We start from the raw sequence: 14195 nt of genomic DNA on the forward strand, positions 1-14195 counted from the left end.
TGCAGAAACAAATAAAATATAAAACAGAAAAACAACAGAGGAACTACATGAAATAAATGGCTGGTCTTAAGAAAGATCTATGGCTGATAAAGCTATTCTGACTGATAAAGGTAAAAGAGCGTGGTCATGTATTACTTAGCAGATATAAGAAGGATGTCACTACTGATCCAAAAGACATTAAAAGGATAAGAAGGGAATTTAAGAGAAACAATTCCAATAAATTTAAGAATTTTGATGAAATGAAAGTATTCCTTGAAAGACAAATTCACCAAAATTACTCAATATAAAATAGGTACTTGAATATCTCTTCAAGTTAAATAAATTAAATCTGTAATTTAAAACTTTCCATTAAGCAAATTTAAGACCCTAATGTTTACACTTTTGGATTCTACCAAAATGTAAGAAATCAATTTATAACATAAAAGAATATCAATTCTCCACAATCTCCTCCACAAAAGTGAAGGGGAGACATTTCTTAAATATTTCTATAAGACCAACATTACTGTAATGTTAAATCAAACAAAAACATTAAAAGAAAACTTCATCATAAACATAGATTCAATTTAAAAATCTCAATCAAAATATAAGCTGGTTATGGGGATGGTAATGCAACATGGAGAATAAAGTCAATGATTCTGTAACATCTTCCTGTGTTGACAGATAGTAACTGCACTAGTGGGGGTGAGGATTTAATAATACAAGTAACTGTTAAACCACTGTGTAATATTGCATATCAACTATACTTTTATTAAAACAAATTATTTTTAATCAAATGTAATAATCAAGTGTGACAATACACAAAAAGACAATGGATCATTATCAAGTGAGGCTTATCCTGAAATTTCAAGGTTAACATGGCATTCAGTATAATAAAATTTCCTTATTAATAACCTAATAGGAAAATTTCTGGATATGTCCTTCACCACTATCTTCCAATTATTTATTACCTATTTCTAGTTGACTATACCATGTTACATTTTAGTTTCAGTACTTTTATGTTTTTTCTTATGAAGATTTGGAAACCTTTGTCTAGAAAATTTTCTGGGCTTGGATTTTTCTTGGGAGAGAAAACTTAAAACACTTTGCTTTCCACTTTAATGGTGACTTGTTTTCATTTTCATTTCTGATTTTGTTTTGTTTGTATAAATGAATGTTATCAGATTTAGAATATTTATGAGTGTCTTGAATTGTTTTATTATCTAACAAATTGACTTTCTTATAAGTTCTAAGTTATCATATTATTATTTTAAATCTGCATTTTAATTTTTATAATTCTTGGAGCTTTTTATTAGCTAATTCCATTGATGGGCATGTCCAGTATGCTGGTAAAAGTTACAAGTTTTACTGTATTTAATGTGAATGTCTTTAAATATGCTAGCTAAGGATAAATAAATGAGAGCTTAGTAGATATCTTTTTATTTCTATTATAACTTTTTGTTTTTCAACAGAATTGACTTTTAGCACATATCTTTCAGCATTTATGGAGAAAAATTGCCTGTATTAGTTACAGAAAGTATATTTATATATTGTGGAATATCCACTTTTCTACATAATCTGGAACAAACTTGCTTGATCATGCCATCCATACCTTTTCAAAATCCTGTTAGTTCAGTTCGCTAATCTTAGGACTTTCACATCCAAATATTTAAGTTACATTTATCTGTAGTATTGTTTTTCTGTGTTAAATATATTTTCTATGTTAAATATATCAATATTAAATCTGCTTCATAGAAATAATATGGAGGTTTTATATTTGTTTATACACTGTAGAACACTGAGTAACATTATCAAAAGCAGTTTTATGAAGATTTGGAAACCTTTGTCTAGAAAATTTTCTGGGCTTGGATTTTCCTTGGGAGAGATAACTTAAAACACTTTGCTTTCCACTATAAATTATTTTTTTATTTTATCTGAATCAGTTAGAAGACTTATATTTGACCATAACATAATTTGATACACATTTTCAAATGCATCTGTATATATCTGAGAAAAAAAATTACTATTTTCTTTAATTTCTCCTTAAATCCTTTTTTTTCTTTTTATGGTTCCTTTCTTATTCCCCATTAATATCTTGAAATGCATTAATTATCTTAGTTTAATTTTTATCAATATGTTCAGTCAGCCTTCCCATTTCCTCTGTAGACATTAACTGCTTGCCATAAGGCCTGCTATGTCTTTTATTATTATTATAAATGTTTTATACATATTCCATAATAGGTTTGTTTATGTGCTTTTATATGTGTAATATTATTAAGATCAAATTCATTATTTGGTTTCTCCCTAGTAATAAATAGAAAAATAATCTATTATTAAATGGACCAGGAGAACTAAAGTACAATTTCCTACTCAAAATATTGCACTAAACTCACTTACCTGTAGTTTTGCAGTTTGATAAATACTTCAATCATATATTTCTGTTAAATTGATGTTACTTTTATAATTACAAATTGATCTTCTCTGTTCTATTTAATATATTTCCTGACATCAGCCTGAAAGCCAACGTTTTTTGTTTCAGAGTACAACAAATATCCCATTTTTATATTTGAATTTAGCCCTTTTCATTGTACTAAAATAAGTTATTCATTGTTTAATTCTCTTATGATTATTTTTAAAGCTAGAACTTGTTTTTACAACTTTATTATTTTAAAACATTTACTATAAAATTTTTTATTTTTTGCTATGTTGTACACACCAATCTTACATAGTGTTTTACTTTTCATTTTTTACATAATTAGAAGGTTTGTTTCAAAAAAATATGTGACAATGTTCAAATACTTTAAACCATGGGGCATTTAGATGATTAACAATATTTTCCTGCTGTAAACTGTAGCAGCTTCAAGATTTTAGGAAAAGAAAGTTTAAATGTTTTCTCAGGGGTTGGTATAAATCTTCAAATAGTCACACAGGGACTAAGTGTATTAAAAATTAGCTTGAAAAAAGGCATGCAATCTCTGTATAGAATATTGTATAAATTATATTTAAGGCTGGTAGACTAAGACAAAATTGGAAAGTACAAAAAAAATAAAGAAAACAGTTAATGGTATGTACAAAAAAACATGAAATAGATTCATATGCCTGCTTCTCAATAATAAAAAAGAAGGGAGCTTTATAAAATAGCACTAGTAATTTTCTTTTTTATTTAATTTAAAACAAATATTGAAGTATAGTTGATATACAATATCATGTTGGTTTCAGGTATACAGCAAGTACACACATTAAATCCTCACCTGAAAATGCCTGTCATCATAGAAAGACGAATCATTGGCTATATTCTCCATGTTACATTACCAACGCCAGCACTAGTAATTTTCTATCTGTACTTGTAGGATGTGTAACATATACTAATAACAATTATATTAGAATCATTAGGTAATATAGTTTTGTATTATATAGGAGGAAATCCATAAAAGAAAATAAAACTTTAATAGAGTAGAATTTCTACAATAGTTTTCTATTTCTGTGCTACAAATTCCCACAGACTTGGCAGCTAAAAATTATATATAATAAAAGGCCACTTTCAGCTCCAAGAGGCCACCCACAGCTCCTTGTCACTTGACAACCACAGACAATTCACAACAGGATGTTTGCTTTGGAATCCAGTATCTCTTGAATTCCTACGAAAACAGTGCTTTTAATGGATTATCTGATTATGTCACGTCTACCCAGGATCTCTCTCTGTCATAATATATGATAAAATTAAGAGAGAGAGATCACATTCCTTCATCCTCTTCACACACAGTGGGAAGGGGTCTGTAGGAGGAGGATTGTTTTAAAAGTATCCATGGGATTCTAATGTATAGAGGTAACAGAGGTCAGTACTATTGAATGAATAATTTATGAGGGTTTTCAGGAGAAGGGATGCGTGCCATCCCACACAGGGCCATGTAGGACACCACACAGGAACACAGAGGAAAAGCCAAGGCAGGGATGGGAGGCAGCAGCGGGGGCAGGGATAGCATGGCCCAGAGCCTTTATTGTGTTTTCCATGGGAAATGTGGAGGCTGGTTAAGCAGAGGAGCAGACTCAGTAGTTCTTGGGGGTCAGAGAAGGTCTCCAGTTGTTTAGAACGTGGCCTGGGGTGATATAAGGCACATAAGATTACAGCTGTGGTGTGAATTAGGTCCTGGAGGTGGTAGGACATGGCTCTGAATTTAGTTTGCATACAAAAGCTTTTTCTCAGGCAAGAGAACTGCTCTAGGAAACTGTTCATCCTGGGAAGTACAGTATCTCCCCACTTAGCAAAGTTCCCAAGATGCTAAATCATCATAAAATGCTGAGAAAGAAAATACTACATGGGTCATGGAGTTCATCTTAGAATTCCACATACCAGAATTTTAAATCAAATTTACAACAGCTTGTTATAAATAGGTAAAGAAACGCAGCATTGTTCTATGGAATAATGACAGACAAAAAACAAGACTATCAGTCTGTGACCATGAGCAAATGTTTTGATCATTCTGAGGTTTAATTTCTTTATCTATAAAATAAGCCTGATTAGGTGTGTGTCATAAATTTGATAGGATGAAGTGAGAAAGTGTATTGCAAGTGCTTACTATAGTATTCGGCACATAGTTTGGCTACAAAATCATAAATATCATTAGTTTCATTTTATTACATAAATTTGATTATTCTTAACGATCCTTTTCTGGTTGTTGTTATCAATAAATTCCCAAGTCAAGGAAGCTCTTAGCTTCATTACAAAGATGCGTGGACATGTTACACCTTTTCTGATTTCTGCAGTCACTATAGCAGTTTCCAGAATGTCATGCTAAGCAATATTATTTACAAAAACACCTAAAACATGTGACATTGCTGATCTGGAGAGTGACAAGTACCAGAAAACAGACCAGACAGAATTATTTGAGATTCATGCTGTATTCAGCAAAACTTTTGGATTTGCATCTGGCAAGATAATAGATGAAAGATATGGGCATAGGAAAGAAATGGCTAGTTTCCAGGTGAGAAAGAAAGGACGTAGAGTTAGATTCCATGGCTTTGAAGGACTGAAAAGGCTACTTGCTTTCACTGAATTGTAAAGGAGGGAGAGATAGAGAAGGGTGGGGGCAGGGGGCTGGCTTGGGGAGAGATACAGCAAGACAAAGCAACACTTTGGGGTAGAGAAACAAAATAGTAAAATCAGGGACTAGAATTATGTCTTGAAAGAACTTTGTGTTTATGGACACAGTTATCTTACTGGAATTAATATGGCATGAGTCTGGACTAAAAAATTCTTTGCTTGTTCGAGTTTAAAACTGCCTTACAGCCTTCTAGCAGCTAGTAGCACTGTCAGGAAGACAGCTGTTAAGTTCTAGAGCTCTGCAGAAAGCGTGCATATCAATAACCACTTCAGAAAAACCCAGAAGGGAGATGAGGAGCTGTAAAAGGTCGAATCAGAGACTGCTCAAAGATATGTCCCCAGCCTCCTGTAGAGGCTTTCATGATACCTAAACAGTAGCATTTGTGGATCCCTAGATGACTGTTTAGTTAAATAAATGTTTATTAAACCACATGGTTTGGCATTGTTATAGCAGTAGACTATGTAATTCAGTGGGTTTTTTTTTTAAAAAAAGCAATATCACCTCCTTTTAGCTTTAACATGTTGTGATTTTGTGAATGCAAATGTCAAAGTGCTATTGTGGGTAAAATTGCAATATTTTCAGAATCTCTTGCCTGGCTTTAGTGCATCTCCACACAAAGGTGGTTCCAGCGGGTGGAGAGAAGTAGTCCATCTCTGTATCAACAGGTAATTACAAAGGGGAGTGAGGCCCCATCTGAACCTGAGAGGTTGTGTGGGGGCCTCTTCTTTTACAGCCAGGTCACAAGAGACACAGGAGAGCACAAATGGACTGCTTGTAAAAAATAAATGGGTGTCTTCTACTTTCTTTCTCCATTTGACTGATTTAGGTTTCAAAGGTATTTTGCCCCACAATTTTCCCCCTGGAATTATAGCTGTGTAGATAGTTCATCCAGGTTTATTGCTGAACCTGAGAAGGCCCCCTCTATCCTGGCCAGCAGAACAAAGGAAAGAGGGTCTCTAACAGGTCAAGAGGCTTTTATGGCCAGGGTTTTTGAAGGGCGCTTTGAGGGGAGGGATCAGGGGAAAGGTGGGCTTGTGGCTTGCTGATGTGTCTTCTGGAGAATGCTTGTAGCCTAGGGAAGATGACACCTAGGTCCCTCTGAGATGGTGGGTGGGCTTATTCAAAAGGTGGTAAATCCAGATTCTATTAATGGTTGTGAAGGTCTCTCTGGGTTTCAAAGGTGGATGCAGAGATGGGTTAAGGGAGTTATGAGAAGTTGAAAGAGACCCTGATTCCCTCCCATCCCAACCTTTTCAAGCAGAGAAGCTGAAATTCTTTTTCTTATATTGGAAATTTTTAAATCTATTTGAAGAGTACATTCTAAAGAAGATGGAACAGTATTATAATTATAGTTATTAAAACTTATACCAAAGATGCTATAAAATCTTTTAAAATTTGGAAATTGGAAAAGGTATATTCAAACATTTCTAGTTGCAAATCACTGATAATAAGGTTGATGTTTCACTGTTACAGGGAGGGGTGTTTATTACCCTCCTTCAGCACACAGGGACATGGAATATGGAGCAAAATGAGAACGCTAGCAGACAGCTTTATTTAGCAAGGCAGAAGCACAGTCTCTAAGAGAGAGCAGGCAGCCTGAGATGTCAGGACCAGCCCTGCTTATCTGAATAGTTGTTGGTTTATAGGAAAGTGAGAGGGGTGGGTCAAGGTGGGGCTAGCTGATTGACAGGTTCAGATTATATAACTGCCCTGGCTCTGTGCATGCTCTTACTCATAATGCATACAGAAGGAGAAACATGAGGAGGGATTCTAATGATCATGTGAATGGGCCAAAGTCCTACTCAGACAAGTTTTGGTGTCCTTTGTGCAGGTGTCAGCCTGGGGATTTCCTGACTCCTCTCAGAGGAGTCTCTCTCCTGACAGAGAATGGATGTAAACCCACCTAGGAATTCCACCTCTCCCTTCCTTTCTCTCTCAGATCTAACTGCCTCTTCTAATGTCACTATATAAAGTAAGAAACATGATTCTGAATTTAGCACAATCTTGTTTGGAAAAAGGACTAAGTTCAGGGTGGGCTGACACTGCTCCAGGAGAGACGCAAGGTCTTAGAAAAATGATGGACCTCATACAGAGTAAAGAATCTAAGTTCAAATGTATTTAATCACTAATTTCAGGATGGTATAATAGTATTTCTGGATTATATTTAGTAGAAAATGTGAATTTAGAAGGCTTCATTTGTAACCAAATTGTATTATTTTTAACTACTCTTGACCCTGGAACAGTGGATGGTTTAGTGGAACCTTACCCCCACTCCAGTTGAAAATTAACACATAATTTTTTAAATTAAGACCTTTATTAACAGGTGTTTGGCATTGATTGATATTTTTAAGTCAAACTTAAACCTTTATTAGAAATTTAAAAAGAGCTTCTTAAATATCTCAATTCTACCATATATTTAATAATTTAAAAATATTTACAATTGTATTAAGAAAAAAGTTTTAATAAATTGTCAATCAGAAAGGGGCATCTTTGTGTAAAAAGAATTTTAAAAAAGCCCCGCGTGGCACTGATGATGCAGACCATCCCATCTATCTGCTCAAGAAACAAGGAAAGGACTTAAGGTCTGCAGCTCTCACCTCTGGCTCATCCCCTACTGCTGGGATGTGCGGTTCCTTTCTTGCTGGATGACTACACCTGAGGCGCAGAGCATTTGCAGCCAGGGAGCCTAGTCAGTGCGCGTGTCTGCAATGCTCTGCGCCTGCCCAGGCTGAGGTTTCTCAGCGCCTTCTCTGGACCTGCGGCTGCGGCTGAACCTCGTCCAGCGCTGCCCGCTTAGGTCCCTTGCCTTGGCTTTTCCTTCCATTCACGGCCTTCTCTCAAGGCCAAGCCTGGGACCATCACCACAGTCTGTCCTGGGTGTCTGTCTGCGCGTCACCACTTCCTTCGCAGGCTGGGGGATGCGGTGTGCCCCGCAGGGCCTAGGCGTGCGGTGAGGTAGCCGGACTGCCTGGGGCCTGACTGGGAGTGCCCATCTGCACTCGTCCCCCTCGACTGAGGTTCTGCCAACTCCCGGAGTTAGTTTTCTTTATGGCAGTCATAAATGGCATACATCTCATTCCAAAGAAACTGTGTCCATTTGTCTCACACTGCACGTTTTACTGTTTCCAACAGCTTCCTTATCATGACAGTCCCTGCGTGGGTGGCCACTGCCTCAGGGCCAGGCTGGGCATCCCAGTGCTGAGCCCTGGGCCTGTATAACTTTGGGTGACCCCAGAACTTAACAACTACCAGCCTACTGTTCATGGGAAGCCTTAACAACAACATAAATGGTCCGTGAACATACATTGTATATATTGTATAATATATTGTATTATTACAAGGAGAAAATAATGTTTTCAAATTGTGAATCTCCAAAACATTCTCCAGTATGTTTATTGAAAATAATCCAATTTAAGTGGACCTGCAAAGTTCAAACCTGTGCTGTGCAAGATCAACTGTATACTTCAGTGCCTGTAAGAAAATGGTAATTCTAGGTCCTACAGAAAGTTGTCTCATCAGTTAAACATAAATTATCAAGGTGTCTCACAAACTCCTATATTTTGTGACAGTACTACATTTATTAACTTGCAACATAGGAAAAAAATGTGTTTGACGCTTTACAGCCACTGCTTTTAATTAATAAATATTGGTCACTGATGCTAAATGATGTCCTGGCTATTGAAAAATCCATTTGACACAAATGAGGAAAGGACATAAGGATTAGTTAGATATTAATTATGTCTACATTAGTCAAATTAAAAAAAAGTCTTCTATTTAGTCACTCATTCTATGCTCCATTCATACAGTTGAAATTTCTCTTGCAGAAAAATGATATCTAACTCAACAATAGCAAACAAGATTTTAACTGTGGGAGAGATAAAACAGTCTACTCCAAATATTTTCTAATTCTTATATGTTATAAATATTGCCTGAAATTATTTGTATATGTTAATAAATGCAATCTTATGTTTAATCATCTTTGAAGTATGCATTTAAATGGTCAAGAGCACAGAATCCATACTGTGGCATCCATATGTGGGTTTCAGCTGTGGCTCTGAGCTTACCAGTTTCATGATTTCAAGACTCATCACCACTTCCGAGAACTTCAGTTCCCCTGTTTATGAAATATGGGTAGTTATGCCAGTCATATATAGCATTTCCTACATCAAGAGGATGGAAATCTGAATATTATGAATAAGCAAAGATGTTAAGAGCACAAAATTTAAATCAAATCTAAGTTTTGATAAAGATTTTATTAAGATTAAGTCAAAATGAAGGACTGAAGATGGCGGCATCAGACGTGAGACAGAGACATCCTCAAAAAACCACATATAATATGAAAATATAATGGATACAACTATTACTGAAAGAGCAACAGGAAAGAAGGCTGTGCCAGACTGCATTAACCTGGAGAAAAGAACACACCTCAAGGAACAGGGTAACATACCAAAGCTGAGACCCAGTGGGACACAAGCCTTTACACTAACTCAGTTCAATGGCAGGAGAAAGAGAAATGGAGCAGGGAGGGAGTGGAGTCCTGGGACTGCTGAACACCTAGCTCTGGAGATGTGCTCTGAGATCACAAACCAACACTGCATGGTGCTCTGGTGATTAGTGGGGTTGGCAAGCTAAGACAGGCACAATACCTGGAAAGACTAAGATTCCAGCTGCTTGGGGAAAACAGGGATTCTGGGCGGATAGTATGAGAATCTTCCAAACAACTAGAGGCATCCTAAAGAGGCAAGGACTGACAAAAGTATCCAGGCACAATCTATTAATCAGGTAGGGAAATTTAAGGAACTTCAGGTGCTCAATCCCCCTGGCTGGATATGCAACTTAAAATCCCCCCACCATGATATGCAACCTGCTGTATGTTCCTCCTGGATAGCCCGCAAAACTCTCGCAAACTGGTAACCCCTATGCTGGCATCAGAGAACCAGATGAAAGCCCCACATACAGCACCTTCAAACACAAAGCACACTGGCTTACAACTGTGTGTTCGGCCCACTGGTTCTGGGAGTGGAGACAGACATAGAAGCTGGGAAGCAGGAAACAGCTCTTTCCGCCCCAAAGGGAGCACCACTCAGCAGTGACCTCTGACATAGCTACAGGGGCTGAGCAGCTCCAGGAAGTAGAGCTTCTGAGTCCTAGAGTAAGCCACATACAAATATGAAATGTCAAAGAAAACTGGTTCAAAGAAATATCTCTCAAACACCAGAAGACAGAATATTAAAAGCAGGCAGAGAGAGAGAAAAAAGATCCATATACAAAGGAAAACCCATCAGGCTATAATCAGAATTGTCAGCAGAAACAGTAAAGGCCAGAAGGTACTGGCATGATAAATTTAATGCAATGAAGCAGATTGGCCTAAAGCCAAGAACCCGCTACTCAGGATGATTATCATTTAAACTTGAAGGAGGGATTAAACAATTTCCAGATAAGCAAAAGCTGAGAGAATGTACCTCCCACAAAATGTCTCTAAAGTGTATTTTGGAGGGACTGCTATGGACAGAAGTATTTCTAAGGCTAAATACCTGTCACCACAGGTAAAAAAAAAACAACAACAGTAAAGAAAGTAGAATATTTAATTACGGAGCAAATTCAAAATTAAATCAACTACCCCTGAAAGTTAGTCAAGGGATAGACAAAGAGTACAGAATATGATACCTAATATATAAAGAATGGAGGAGGAAGAAAAAGAAGGAGACAAATAAAGAACCTTTAATTGTGTTTGCAATAGCATACTAAGTGAGTTAAGTTAGACTCTTAGATAGTAAGGACCCTTGAACCTTTGGTAACCATGAATCAAACGCCTGCAATGGCAATAAGTACATACCTATAGATAATCATCCTAAATGTAAATGGTCCGCTCCGCATGCACCAATGAGAAGACATAGAGTTGCTGAATGGATAAAAAAAAACAAGACCTGTCTATATGCTGCCTACAAGAGACTCACTTCAAACTCAAAGACATACATAGACTGAAAGTGAAGGGATGGAAAAAGATATTTCATGCAACTAATAGGTAGAAAAAGCAAGAGTTGCAGCATTGTATCAGACAAAATAGACTTCAAAACAAAGAAAGTCACAAGAGACAAAGAAAGACATTACATAATGATAAAGGGGTAAGTCCAACAGGAGGATATAACAATTATAAATATCTATGTACCCAACACAGGAGCACCCACAGCAGCAACTACATATGTGAACAAATACTAACAGAAATAAAAGGGGAAATAGAATGCAATGCATTCATTCTAGGAGACATCAACACTTCACTCACTCCAAAGAACAGATCAAGAGGACAGAAAATAAGTAAGAAGACTGAGGCATTGAACAACACATTAGAACAGATGTACCTAACAGATATCTACAGAACTCTACAATGAAAAGCAGCAGAATACACATTCTTCTCAAGTGCACATGGAACATTTCAAGAAAAGGTCATATACTAGGACACAAAAAGAGCCTCAGTAAGTTCAAAAAGATTGAAATTGTACCAACCAGCTGCTCAGACCAAAAGATATGACACTAGAAATAAATTATGTGAAAAAAATGAAAAATCCCACAAACACATGGAGGCTTAACAGCATGCTCCTAAATAACCAATGGATCAATGACCAAATAAAAACAGAGATCAGGCAATATATGGAGACAAATGACAACAATAATTCAACACCACAAAATCTGTGGGACACAGCAAAGACTGTGCTAAGAGGGAAGTAAATTGTAATACGGAACTAACTCAGGAAAGAAGAACAACCCCATATGAACACTTTACACTCAAAATTAATCCAACTAGAGAAAGAAGAATAATTGTGGCCCAAAGTCAGTAGAAGGATAAACAGAATAAAGATTAGACCATAAATAAATAAAATCAAATAGAATAAAACAACAGAAATAATCAATGAAAGCAGGAGCTGTTTCTTTGAGAAAAATAAACAAAATAGATAAACCCCTACCTAGACATATCAAGAAGAAAAGAGAGTCTACACACATAACAGAATCAGAAATGAGAAAGGAAAAATCACTATGGACACCGCAGAAATACAAAGAATTATTAGAGAATACTATGGAAAATTACATGCTAACAAACTGGATAAACAAGAAGAAATGGATAACTTTTTAGGAAAATACAACTTTCCAAGGCTGATCCAGAAAGAAACAGAAAATCTGAACAGACCAATTACCAGCAATGATGTCGAACTGGTAATCAAAAAGCTATCTAAGAACAAAAGACCCTTACCAGATAGCTTCACTGCTGAATTTCATCAAACATTTAGTGAAGACCTAACACCTATCCTCATTAAAGTTTTCCAAACAGTAGAAGAGAAGGGAATACTTCCAAACTCATTCTTTGAGGCCAGCATCACTCTAATACAAAAACCAGGCAAAGACACCACAAAAAAAGAAAATGAGAGACCAATATCACTGATGAACACAGATGCGAAGATACTCAAAAATATATTAGCAAACTGAATCCAAAAATACACCAAAAAGATCATCCATCATGATCAAGTAGATCTATTCCAGGGATGCAAGGATGCTACCATACTAGAAAATCCATCAACATCATCATCCACCACGTCAACAAAAAGAAAGACAAAAACCACATGATCATCTCCATACATGCCAAAAAAGCATTCAACAAAATTCAACATCCATTCTTAAAGAAACTTTGAACAAAGTGGGTATAGAGGGCAAGTTCCTCAACATAATTAAGGCCATATATGACAAAACCACAGTGAACATCACACTTAACAGTGAGAAGCTGAAAGCCTTTCCTTTATGATTAGAAACAAAACAAGGATGTCCACTCTCCCCACTTTTATTCAACATAGTTCTGGAGTTACTTTCCATGGCAATCAGACAACACAAAGAAAGAAAAGGCATTGAGGTTGGTAAGGAAGAAGTTAAACTGTTGCTGTTTGCAGATGACATGATATTGTACATAAAAAAACCCTAAGGAATCCACTCTAAAACTACTAGATCTAATATCTGAATTCAGCAAAGTTGCAGGATACAAAATTAATACACAGAAATCTGTTGCATTCCTATATACTAATGATGAACTAGCAGAAAATCAGGAAAACAATTCCATTCACAATTTCATCAAAAAGAATAAAATACCTTGGAATAAACCTAACAAAGGAAGTGAAAGACCTATACCCTGAAAACTACAAGACACTTGTGAGAGAAATTAAAGAAGACACCAATGGAAACACATCCCATGCTCATGGATTGGAAGAATTAATATTGTCAAAATGACCATCCTGCCTAAAGCAATCTGCAGATTCAATGCAATCCCTATCAAAAAACAAACAGGATTCTTCAATAGAAATTGTTCTAAAATTCATATGGAACCACAAAAGACCCCGCATAGCCAAAGCAATCCTGAGAAGGAAGAATAAAGCTGGGGGGATTATGCTCCCTCACTTCAAGCTCTACTACAAAGACAATTTGGTTACTGGCACAAGAACAGACCCATAGACCAATGGAACAGACTAGAGAGCCCAGATATAAACCCAACCATATATGGTCAATTAATATACAATAAAGGAGACATGGACATACAATGGGGAAATGACAGCCTCTTCAACAACTGGTGTTGGCAAAACTGGACAGCTACATGCAACAGAATGAAACTGGATTGTTGTCTAACCCCATACACAAAAGTAAACTCGAAATGGACCTGAATGTAAGTCATGAAACCATAAAACTCTTAGAAGACAACAAAGGCAAAACTCTCCTGAATATAAACATGAGCAACTTTTTCCTGAATGCATCTCCGTGGGCAAGGGAAACAAAAGCAAAAATGAACACATGGGACTACATGAAGCTGAAGAGCTTCTTTACAGCAAAGGCCACCATCAAGAGAACAAACAGCATCCTACAGTATAGGAGAATACATTTGTAAATGACATATCTGACAAGGGGTTCACATCCAAAATATAAAAAAAACTCACATGCCTTAACAACCAAAAAGCAAATAACCCACTTAAAAAGTGGGTGGAGGATATGAACAGACAATTCTCCAAAGAAGAAATTCAGATGGCCAACAGGCACATGGAAAGATGTTCCACATCACTAATTATCAGGGAAATGCAAATTAAAACC

This window comes from Manis javanica, chromosome 6, assembly GCF_040802235.1.
Source record: "Manis javanica isolate MJ-LG chromosome 6, MJ_LKY, whole genome shotgun sequence".
Taxonomy (NCBI): Eukaryota; Metazoa; Chordata; class Mammalia; order Pholidota; family Manidae; genus Manis; species Manis javanica.